Source organism: Asparagus officinalis, chromosome 7 (assembly GCF_001876935.1).
Source record: "Asparagus officinalis chromosome 7, Aspof.V1, whole genome shotgun sequence".
NCBI lineage: Eukaryota > Viridiplantae > Streptophyta > Magnoliopsida > Asparagales > Asparagaceae > Asparagus > Asparagus officinalis.
The window spans coordinates 82,234,980-82,248,707 of record NC_033800.1 but is presented as its reverse complement, the minus strand read 5'-3'; positions in this window follow the sequence as shown (position 1 = coordinate 82,248,707).

The window sequence follows — 13,728 nt, the reverse complement described above, 5'->3', positions numbered from 1 at the left end:
ACGAATATACAATAATACTTAAAGATATACCAGTAATCAATAGTTTCAACATCTACATGATACGAAACCAAATAACAATAAAATACACGAAAATTTAAGTATGTAAACTTCAACAAACTATATTTAAACACAAGAACATCATCTAATACTTCAGTATAATGCTATGCTACATCATATGATCATTGTGAATCAGGTAATGCGACACACTCTATAATGAACATTCTTGATACTTATAATTGTAACATGTGCATGTATATATGCATTAAATCCATATATGTAGTGTTATATGTGTAATCACAACGTTGTACATGATCACACCAAATATAATTGATGAAGTGCATTAGATTGTGATCATAATTCATTATGACTACTGCTTACTATATACATTTTTTTTTAAATATCAATTATAATCACTTTCGTGTTTACAATACAACAATTATAATCTTCACATAATCCTCACTTAAAATCAATGCAAATCCACGAAAGCCGTCATGTGGTAGAGTACATAATCTTGTTAGTTATAGAAGCATGAGCTAGTCAATTACCTATCCCTGCATCACTTGTTGGCAAGCTATGATTTTTTGCTCTTAACTTTAAGATGACTGTATTATCTTAAATTGGGACGCATACCGACTAAGATAGTTCTACGAACCATCCTATTAAGAACTTGAGTACATAATCTCTACCTATCATCCGAAGGAGTACTCTAATAGTGAGATGTGCAATTCAGCGCACAGCTGAGTATCCCTAGCTACTAATAAGACAGTATTAGACATTGCAGATTTACATGATACCACCTCGCAAGGTTACATCGTATGTATATGATACACTTCTGAGTCGTTTTGCTAGCAATTATCATGATTACCTTCACAGCTCTAGTGGAGACTTCAGCAGGAAGTAAGGATATGGTATATCGTAAGTTCTTCTTCCAGAGTCACCCGCTTTCTTTTGATATGAATATTCACACGTATTTCGCTACTATCAATTTACGGATGTCATTCTTTGCGGACTAATCAGGCACTGACAAGCGGTTGTATCATTTTATTCAGAAGATAGCGAGTATAGCAGCTGCATAAGATTTCAGCAAGGAATTCATAATATGTTTGTTCAATAGAGGATATACTTCACGTTTAGGAGAGTCGTATCTGCGTACCATAGAAGCAAGAGATGTCTTCGAGAGAAACTATATTATACGGGAAAATACTCACAGCTATCACGGTATGCTATTCACCTTGGAGCACGAAGATTGTCATACTCTAGCAGACTCTGAAGCTAGAACTTATACTCTGGCATAGAGAATTCGGTTATACAAGAGAGACGAATGGACTCAGTAGTGTGGCGAAGTGCCTAGTATAAGAGTAATCAGCAAGGTGAAGGCAGAGCATCAGCTCGCATTCGCAGGTCTTAATAATATAGCAGCCACTCCTGCCATAAAATATACCGGAAATAGAAGTTGGACAAATATGTCCCACATGGAACTTCTTAACTACACGCTTCACTATACAGAAGCACTAAACAGAATTCGATGTTTCGTTTGGGTGATCGTATATCGATTAACCAAATTGGCTCATTTCATGATTCCCATTCCAAGTGGCGGGTACCAGACAACTGAGCATCCTTGCTCAGTCAGATTACATAAGGTAAAATATTTAACTCAATATATTTTAATGAGTTTCTTTCCCAAAAGTGGTACAGTATATAATCTCATATTGTATTAATTGCAGGAGAGATCGTGCGATTTGCACAGGATTCCATGTTGCTAGCAGAATAGTATACGTCTCGGAATCATGAATCATCTGCATTACATTCAGAGTTTCTGGATAGGAATTTTACATGGCGATCTTGGAGACCTGAGTACTTGTTTAGTCCAGCTATAAATATATCCTCAGACGCATATGACAATTAGAGAGGACCTATTTTAAAATTTTGGAGAGTTAATATGCTTTGATGCTGTAGATAATCGTAGTGCTGACTTGGTGTCGTAGGAAGAATCACTTATGCAATTTAGTGGGTTTGCTATACAACAATAGCTTCCAGCTAGCATTGGATCGGAACCTTTACTGACTTATATGTTTAACAGATTGATACAGCGTAAAAAGTGACCCGCTCTCTTCTATTGAGTTATGGGAACGAATGTTAAGGTCGCAGAGAGATATTTATTTTGATGGCCGGAGTTAATTGAACAAGATCACTATATAATGCATGTCAGTGGATCAAATATCGAGAGACTTACGACATCAATATTCGCAAAGTGCACGACAGTTCAAGCATTAGGGTGAATTGATAGCGCCAGGATACAATGGAGTTTTAGCAAAGTATGCACATCATCGTGTTCATAAGAATTTTCCTTAACCGACTAACCCTAATTCTCGACTTTCGAATAGGCATGGAAGTTGGAGTCACGACGAATACATGTCGTGAGACCTATTGAATCGATGTATTAGAAAGGATATAGGACAAGTGAGACATATACCAATTCATTACACCTAGGTCCTATTATACTGGCTGGATAGACATAATGCTATATATACCATTTATACTCAAGTGACGACACAGTACCGTCAGTACGTCAACGTTAGTATGATCTGATAGAACGTCTTTACCTACAAGAATTAAGGTGCAACCTGATTTGACATACGAGAAGCCACCTGTATTCCGATTATTTGCGATAAGGAAACCTCTACCGGAAAAGATCGTACACTCACTTGTTTCGTATGTGACTACGAGACAAAATGCAAAACTCAGTACGACTATTCATCCTAAGAGTAGTTCAGTATCATTAGGGAAATCTGAGTCATGGAATGTCGACATGCGATAACCTCAATCTTATTTCCCAGACTCACTAAAATAGCTAGATCACATCGTCTATCTGTAAATCAAATTATGATCTTTATATTAATCAGTATCATAACTGTCATGATCTTTCCCTGTTATATACATAGATACCTATGACCAAATGCAAGTATATCTTTGAATTTTCCCTTATAATGAATTTAAGATTGCAGTATACTACATCGTTAGTATATATTATTTCCTTGAAATATTTATAACATTCCAAGGGCGGAATTATAATTCTTCAGATGGGAGTAAAAGATACCATTAATGGACCATGAATTTTCGATACTATGTTAAAAATAATTTATTGTATGTAATTTAAAATATTTAATTATTATTTTTAAAGAGTATTTGTATTTCTCCATTTTCCTACGAATTTTCACTGAATTTAAAAGTCTAAATTCTATATTTTACTTAACATGATTCTGATATTATTCCAAATTAAACTTAGCTACAGTAAAAACTTTTGACATTAATCGTCTGTGTTATCGTTCACTATTAGTATTATTTTTATAGATCCGTTTGTTGTGTGATTATTATTACATTTCTACTATATTCTGTATAATCTGTTGTGTTAAAATGTTACCTGTATGTATCTATTTTGTAAATAAAATGTTCCATAATTAATTTAATTTATACTTAATTAATAATTAATTATACTTTAGAATTATATTTATAACCCTAACCTAATCTCATGTGGTGTGTGTGTGGTGCGCTGGCAGCGCACACACCACACAACACTACACACACCACAACACACACACACACACAATATAGTATATATAGTGATTATGAGTATTATAATAGAATATATATATAATATATATATATATAACTATATATATATATACTATATATATACTAGAGAGAGAGAGAGAGAGGGAGAGAGAGAGAGGAGAAAGAGAGAGGGATAATATGGGTATCTGTTCGCTTACACCGAGCACAAAAAGTTTGTGCGTTGGTAGTGATGTGTCAACATCTCCCTTCACTCAGTTCAAATGTGGGACACATCTCACATGGGTAATAAGTGGATGAGGATGTGACACATCATGACCAAAGCACAATAATTGCGCCTGCGTACCTAAGCATACCCATTATCATATATACATTATTATATACATATATATATATATATATATAATATATATATATATATATATATTATATAATTATATTATATGATATATAATATATATAATATAGTAATCATTGTATAATATTAATCACGACCTCTTCTCCTCTCTTCTCTCTCTTACTGAAAAAAAAACACCTCCTACGCGCAGCCCCTCCCCTCTGTTTCTCCCTCAGGTCAACTTCATCTTCTTCTTCCTCGTCTCTATTTCTCTCTCCTCTCTCTCTTTCCTCCGCCACTAAGCTCTCAAGTGCAACCACCCCTCTCGTCTCCCTACACCAACGTCGTCATCGCATGCCGTCCTCACCGACAACCCTCACTCCTCAAGCCACAGCTCCACGCCGAACCTCACCCCCCGCGCCTAGCCGCTCTCCTCTTCCAACTCCGACAGCCTCGCCTCGCGCTCCGTCGAGTCGCTTCCCTATTCTCTGCCTCCTCCCCTCCTTCTCCGACTAGCCGCGCCCCCAGCCCATCTCCTCTCCCCTCGTTCCCAGATCAGTGTCGCCAAAACAACAAGAAACGTGCCCGAACAGCGTGCAGAAAACTGCAGCCTTGTGCCGACTTAACACGCACTTTTCAATCATCTCTGATCTCTGTTTCCACTGATTTCTTCTCTGGTGAGTAGCCCTACATGTTGCTTATCACCTCAAATTTTTATCACACTTTAAATCACTCTCTATCTCTCTCAATATCGTTCGATACATCGCTCGACGACAAGCAGTTCGCAGAAAACAGCAGCGCTATGACGACTTTGCACGTGTTTTCTGGCCACTTCCGGTCTTTGTTTTCGCCACCGTCTTCACCGGTGTGTATTACTTTATATTTTCTATAACACGACATCTCCTTCTCACTTAGGCTCATTTTCTACCTCTTATTATATCATTTTGAATATCGTTAATCGCTACTAACACCACCCTTTTTGTATTCTAATCGATTGACTTTCCGATGAGCGCGGAACTCGTTATGGCCCGTACAGCCACCCTGATGATCCCCACTGCCCTCTACGACATCCTCGATAATAACGCGAGGCAAGATCTCTATTCCCGATTCTCATTTAGTTCGTGTCAATTATTATATCTGTCGTAAATTAATTATGTGCAAAATCCTCGTTCCATTATTTTATTTTATATAATGTTTAGATCTGTTAATAATTATCTCTGTAGGTTTGATGAATGATTTTGAATGAATTGTAATTATGTGATAAATAATATTTTTAGAACAAATATAATAAATTATAGAATTTATTTTGACAACAAGATTATTTTAGAATAATTATAATATTTTTAGAATTTATTTTATGGAAGGAATTATATTAGATTGATAAAAATTTTTAAAAAGAATTTATTTGGAGAAAATAAACTATTTTGAGTTAATGAGAATTTATCTTGTAAAAAGATTATTTTTTATTTTTGAATTTATTATTTTAAAATATTAATTTTAGAATAAGTATGGTGAGAGATAATTTTAAAGGATATAATTTTACAAAAGAATTAGTTATTTTAAATTAATTTAGTTTATAGTCGTGTGATTGATGGTTGTTGACTACGATATTTTATGTGCAAATCATCCATCGATTTCATGATTCTTATTTTAATTACGTAGCATACCATGTTTTATTTGCATAGAATTAGTTACATTTATTGTTCTTGTTGTGTTTGAGAACTATTAGTAGTTCATGACTTAGTGGCTTTGTGCATCATGAACAAGACTTAGTGACATGTGTGTGTGCGTTAACATGAATTTAGGAGGTGGACCATGTAGGATCTGGTCCAATCACAATAAAACACTAGAGGGGGGTGAATAGTATTCTTTTAAAAATTAATGTAAAGAAGATAATAATTTGCAAAGAAACAGCACAATCACAGAAAATAACAATCACAAACACAGAATTTTATACTAGTTTCACCTCCCAGGTGTACATCCAGTCCCCAAACAAATCCCTCTTGAGAGTTCCACTATGATTTTGAAAAACTTACAAAATCAAAATATCAAACCTTACCAATTTGCAAGTCTCTTCAAATTGCACACAATCTCTTCACCAAGAGATTACACCTCTCACACTCGAGAGAATGATTGCAAATTTAGAAAATGATTTTTCTTAACACTTAGTAAAAATCTGGAAATTTTTCTTTTGAAAGTTGCTCAAAACTTGAATCTTATGTATAAGAATTCGTGACCCAAAATTCTGAACATGTATCATAATTATAGCCTTGAAAAGATAGGTTTTCAAACACTAAAAACGTACACAAACCAACTATAAACTGTCATTAATTTTAATTCTAAAATGTCAGAAAACTATCTTAGTAGTCGACTAATTGTTGTTGTAGTCGACTACTCCGAGTTCAACAATCTTTAGAAAACTCAGAATTTTCCTTAGTAGTCGACTATTATTGTCATGAGTCGACTACTCTGTAAAACACAGAATCTGGAATTCAACATACGAAACTGAGTAGTCAACTATAATCCTTAGTAGTCGACTACTCTGTATTTTTACAGAAACCTATATTTTGACCTAAGACTTTAGTAGTCGACTACTAGTCTAATTAGTCAACTACTAAGGGGTGAAAATATCATGTATAAAATATTTTTAGCATCAATGATTAACTAAATACTCTAATGGTTAATATAGGGGATTTATATTGTTAACCAACACACTAAGCCTGTGTTAGTGTGTTCTAATATCTATGTGTGTGTATGTGTGAGTGATCAACGCTTGTACAAAATTTCTAAGTAAAGAAAATATAAAAAAATTACATTGATATATAAGCTCTTCATCTTCTTTACTTCTTGATGCCTTGAACTCATCTTGTACTTTGTTAATGTTAATAACTACATTGAAATGTTAGTACATACACATAGTGATTCTCATTATGAATAAATTATTATCATCAAAATTATATCACGGGGACATGATATCCAACATTCTCCCCCTTTTTGATGACGACAAACAATTTATGCATATGTAAGTATATTTTAAAAGAAATAAACATTAATAAACAAATATACTTACTCCCCATGCATAAAAGCATATTAGAGTCTACAATTCATATTTTTTTAGTCTATATAACATAATTCTGATATCATTATCCCCCTTTGTCATTAACAAAAAGAAATACACATCTATCCTAAGCATGTCATAATTTCCTCTTCATGAGCTAACACTTCAAAAAGATCTTCCAAATTATGAACATAGTCCATCACTTCACCCATCCATATGGGTAGGCAAAGACTTACCATAAATATCAAAATTTTGACAATTTCTATCTTGACAATCTGTTTGTAATAAAAGTATCTTATGAACACAAAATATAAAATATAAACCTAGTAAGCATGATTAAAAGAAGCACAAATTCATACATAGTCTTATGAACACAAAATATAAAATATAAACCTAGTAAGCATGATTAAAAGAAGCACAAATTCATACATAGTCTTAAGCAACATAAACATAATAGAGCATGATTAAAAGAAGCACAAATTCATACATAGTCTTAAGCAACATAAACATAATAGCAACATACGACAAATTACACAAGTCTTAAAGCAAATAACTAACACATAGTTTTTAACACATAAACTTAAACAAACCAAGTTAACACATAGTTTTAACACAAACATGAAACTAAGCCAAACACTACATGATGCATGTATGGTCCTCTAACATGAAGGTTTTGGAGGAGGCGGATGTCCTTGGAAGAATGCATTTAGCTTCATATCCAAGTTATCAAATTTCTTGATTAACTCCTCCTGATTACTGATGATGTAATTGTTCTGGGAATAAAGAGCTCGTTGACCAGTTTCTAACTCAAGAATGCATATAGACAATGTGTTATATTGCACATTCGAGAAACAAGAAGGTTCTGATTGCATTTAAGGTGGTTGTTGGCTAGAAGAAGCACCTGCTTGACTTGAGGATTGTGGAATATCATATGGAATTTGTTCTTGAGGAGGTTGAGGCTCATCCTGGTGATGTTGATCATGAAGTTCAAAATTATTTAACTTCATCCTAGGTAGGGCATTGGAGTCAAAGAACTCAATGGAACGAACGACAGAATTTTCTGATTCAAGATCGATATGGAATTTATCAAAGACCTTTGTTAAAAATGCACCATAAGGAAGAAATTCTTTTGGTATAGTCAAGAGATTGTCATAATAAACTTCAGCCCAATTAACTTGGATATTCCCCATTATAGCATATAACGCTTTTGCTAAATCTAGGGAAATAAAATGGAAACTCCTAGTTTTTGGAAACATATTATTGGCTAAGATTTGAGCACTGAAACGAGAAATTGGACGAAGTTTATTTGAATTATTTAAAGGTTTACCGTAACCCGAAAGAAAAATATGATTGGATAGTAAATTTGCATCATTCATTTTGATTGATCTAAGTGAAACACCTCTGAAAAGAATGTTAAAGATTTTTTTCAATTGACTTAGAAGTCAATTCAATTTCTATTCCTTTCACAAGAGTTTTTAATTTTTTCAGTTCTACTTATAGTTCCTACATGTTCTATATTTGTAAAGAACAATTGAACTAGAAACGGATATGTGGGTTTTCTATTTTCGGTTGAAAATAATTCAAGCATTCCTATATTTTAAAGTATGAACTGAAGTTCCAAGTGATGAAATCATCAAATTTCACAAAACGTCCTAGAAGTACTTCAAATGTAGATATATTGTTAAATTCTTCAAGTAAATCAGGACTTTTTAAATAGACAATGATTTCATCATTAACACTTGTATGAACTTGCTTAGCCTTCTTTGCTCTAGACATGATAATTCAGAAAAGAACAAGAACTAGTAAAGATCAAGTTGAAGAACTTACCAAACTAATGATAACCCTAGAAATAGTCAACTAGAACTGGTTGTAGTCGACTACAAGAACTGACAAACTCAAGAAAACTAGGAATTTAAGGGAAATTTTTGTGAAAAGTGAAAAATTGATGATGCCCTAACCTGGATTCGTTGGATTCTGAAGAGGGAAAGAAGAGGGATTGGTTTCTAAAGTGGGTAGTCTAGGATTTAGGGTAGTTTTTATAACTTAAAAATGAATGGTCAAGATTAGATCAACAAAATCATATGAATGTTTAAGATTTGATCTAAATTGAATTTGATATAGGGCTAGGATTGATCAGGTTTAAAAGAGTGGTTAAGATAAAGTTCACTTACATGTAATGGGTATTGGGTTTTGGATTTGATAAGTAAAAAATCCAATATGCTCAAAAACTATAAGTGTGAAAAATCAGTGCATGTAGTCGACTACTAAGAAATATAGTCGACTACACCGTAATCGAAAGAATCTAGGATTTCAGATCTAACTCAGAATAGTCGACTATAGGACAAATTAGTCGACTACACTGTAATCAATAGAATTCTAGATTTTAGATTTAACTCAGACTAGTCAACTTCAGGTCAAATTAGTCGACTACACTGTAATCAACAAAATGTTTTATATGTAATGCTTGTGCATGTAGTCGACTACAAACTTGATTAGTCGACTATTAAGACTGAATATGCATATTGATTTTAAAACTTAGTTTAAATCTTCCAAAGAACATATACCTAATTCTCTTCTTAATTTAACATATATTTTTTCTTTTAAAGGTTTTGTTAATATATCAGCAATTTGTTTATCGGTTAAAATAAAATCTAAAGAAATAACACCTTTTAGTACATTAACACGTAAAAAATGATGTCTTATGTCAATATTTGTTTTGTACATGAATGTTGAATAGGATTTTTAGATAAATTAATTGCACTTGTATTGTTACATATTATTGATGATATGAGACAAACTATACCATAATCAGATAAAGTTTGTTTCATCCAAAGAACTTGAGTATATGCAAGACTAGCAGCAATATATTCTGCTTCAGTAGTTGATAATGATACTGAATTTTACTTTTTACTAAACCAAGATACAAGTGAATGTCCAAGAAAATGACATGTACCACTTGTACTTTTTCTATCAGATTTACATCCTGCAAAATCAGTATCACTATACGACACTAAATCAAATGTGCTATTCTTAGGATAAAATAAACCATAATCTGTAGTATTTTTTAAGTATCCAAAAAAAAATTATAGCTTTAAGATGTGATTCTTTAGGATTAGACTGAAATCTAGCACATAAACATACACTAAACATAATATCAGGCCTACTTGTAGTAATGTAAAAAAATAAACCAATCATACCTCGATATAACTTTTGGTCAACATTCTTACCATTATCATCTTTATTAAGAGATGTAGTAGTACTCATTGGTGTTGGTTTACTTGTTGTATTTTCCACTCCAAAGTGTTTGAAATCTTTAGCATACTTGCTTTGCTTGATGAAAATCTCTTCCTTTAACTGTTCGATTTGAAGTCCAAGGAAAAAATTGAGTTCACCCATGTGACTCATTTCAAATTCATCCTGCATAGTCTTTGCAAACTCTTGACAAAGATGATTGTTAGTAGAACCAAATATTATATCATCTACATATATTTGAGTTAATAGTATATCTTTATTAATTTTCTTTATAAAAAGTGTAGAATCAACTTTTCCTATTTCAAAAATAGAAGTTAAAAGAATTTTTTTTTTAATCTATCATACCAAATACGGGGTGCTTGTTTTAGACCATACAAAGCCTTTTTAAGTTTAAAAACATGGTTTGAAAAACTTTTATTTTCAAAACCTGGAGGTTGTTCTACAAAAACCTCTTCTTTAATAAAACCATTTAAAAAAGTACTTTTAACATCCATTTGATATAATTTAAAATTCATAAAACTCTTCTTTAATAAAACCATTTAAAAAAGTACTTTTAACATCCATTTGATATAATTTAAAATTCATAAAACATGCAAATGCAAGTAAAATTCTTATACATCCATTTGATATAATTTAAAATTCATAAAACATGCAAATGCAAGTAAAATTCTTATAGATTCTAAATGTGCAACTGGTGCATAGGTTTCATCATAATCAATACATTCTTCTTGATTATATCCTTGTGCAACTAATCTAGATTTGTTTCTAACAACTTGTCCAGATTCATCTAATTTATTTCTAAAAATCCATTTAGTTCCAATAATGGACTTATCTTTTGGTTTAGGTACAAGATCCCAAATATTATTTCTTGTAAATTGGTTTAGTTCATCTTGCATAGCAATTATCCAAAAATCATCAAGTAAAGCTTTTTTTATATTTTTAGGTTCAATAATAAAAATAAAAACATCATGAGCAATCAAATTAAAATAAGATCTAGTAGTGACTTTATCAGAAATATTACCAATAACCAAATCATGTGGATGATTTTTACAAAATCATTTGGTAAATCATTTTGTAAATTATCATCTTTTGAAACATCTAGCATTAGAGTAACATGAATAGAATCAATTAAATCATTATTATTATTTAAAATAGTAGGTGTTTTTGTAAAATTCTCATCAAAAGAAACATGCATAGATTCTTTAATGACTAACATTCTTTTGTTATATATTCTATAAGCTTTACTATGATTAGAATATCCAACAAATATTCCTTCGTCACACTTTTCTTTTGTTATATATTCTATAAGCTTTACTATGATTAGAATATCCAACAAATATTCCTTCGTCACACTTAGAATCAAATTTGTCCAAGTTATTCCAACAAATATTCCTTCGTCACACTTAGAATCAAATTTGTCCAAGTTATCTTTTGTGTTTAAAATAAAGTATTTACAACCAAAAACTTAAAAATAAGAAACTTTACGAATTTTATTATAAAACAACTCATAAGGTGTTTTTTTTAAAATAGGTTTTAATAAAATTCTGTTTTGAACATAACATGCTGTAGAGATAGCTTCTGCCCAAAAATACTTTAGTAGGTAACTATCACACAACATGGTTTTAGCACATTCTTGTAAAGTTCTATTCTTCCTTTCTATAATTCTATTTTGTGGACCCGCTCGAGGAAAAGAAAAAGTATGAGAAATACCATTTTTATCACAAAAATTTATAAAAAGTTTATTTTCAAATTCTCCTCCATGATCACTACGAATAGTAATAATAGAAAGAGACTTTTGTTTTTGAATTCTTTTACAAAAGAAAGAAAATTCATCAAAAGTATCATTTTTATGTTTAAGGAATATTACCCATGTAAAATCTTGAAAAATCATCAATAAGTACAAATGCATATCTACTTCCATTTAATGATGCAACTCAAGAAGGACCAAAAAGATCAATATAAATTAATTCTAGTGGTTTACTTGTAGAAATTACATCTTTAGATTTAAAAGATGATTTATGCATTTTTTCTTGTTGACATGCATCACAAAAATTATCTTTATAAGAAAGCTTAGGTAAACCTTTAACAGAATTATTCTTAGAAATTTTAGAAATATGTTTATAGTTAACATGACTAAAACGTTTATGCCATAAAATAGAATTATTAGAAGATGCAAGAAGGTAATGTTCATTAGAAATGTTATTCATAGATAAAACATATATACTATTTTTCTATGTCCTTTAAATAATACAATAATCATATCAATATCATAAATTAAACAAAATTCTTTTTCAAAAATAATTTTAAAACTTTTATCACAAAGTTGACTTATACTACGCAAATTATGTTTAAGACCATCAACTAATAAAACATTATCAATAATAGGTTTATTTGGATTATCGACAATTCCAATATCGATGACCTTACCTTTGTTGTTATCTTCAAAAGTGACGGTGCCATCATCCTTATTTTGACAAGATGACAATAATTGTATATTACCGGTCATATGTTTAGAGCAACCGCTACCCAAAATCCACCAATTTTTCTTAGGTACCTAAAATGATAAACATTTATAATTTTGGTACCTATGCTATGTTGGGTCCATAAAATTAGCTTTTAGGAAACCAAACTCATGAAGAGTTTGATTTGCCTAAATAGTTATTTGATAAACAAACATCTTTAATAAAATCAGAAATATAACACTTTTTCTTTAAAGAAGTTAATTCCTTAGGAATCCAAATAGATAAGTATTTTGATTTCTTTTCATATACACTTTTTCTTTAAAGAAGTTAATTCCTTAGGAATCCAAATAGATAAGTATTTTGATTTCTTTTCATATAAAGCATTATTTTTAATATTATGTTCATGCAGGAATCCAAATAGATAAGTATTTTGATTTCTTTTCATATAAAGCATTATTTTTAATATTATGTTCATGCATCTTACAATTTGGTTTTACAAAAATAGTTTTCTTAGAAGTATTATTATTAACATGAAAACCCAAACCTTTTGTCTTTTGAGATTCTTTTTAAAATGAAAGTAAACTATTAAGGTTTTCTTTACCTTTATTGAATTTACTAACATTCAAACATATATCATCATATTTTAATTTAATAGAAGAAATATCTTTATCTAAAACATTAATGCGAATTTTTAAATTATTGCATTCGGATTTTAGATAAACATTCTTATTTGACAAAACATGATTTTCTTTAAGCAAGGATTTATTTTCCTCTTTTAATTCAATTATTTGAGAATTAAAAGAAGTGAAAGAATTAAAATCAGAAACTTCTTCAAGTAATCTTTTATTTTCACCTTTAAGAAAATAATGTGAAGCCTTTAATCTTAAAAAAGTTTCATATAATTCATTGAAAGAATCTAAAAGCTTTTCATTGTCACTTACTTCATCTTGTGTCATAAAACACATATGGGCGCTTTGCTTTTCTTCAATTTCTTCATCTGAAGATGAATCATCATTATCATCCCATGTAGCCGCCAAAACCTTCCTTTT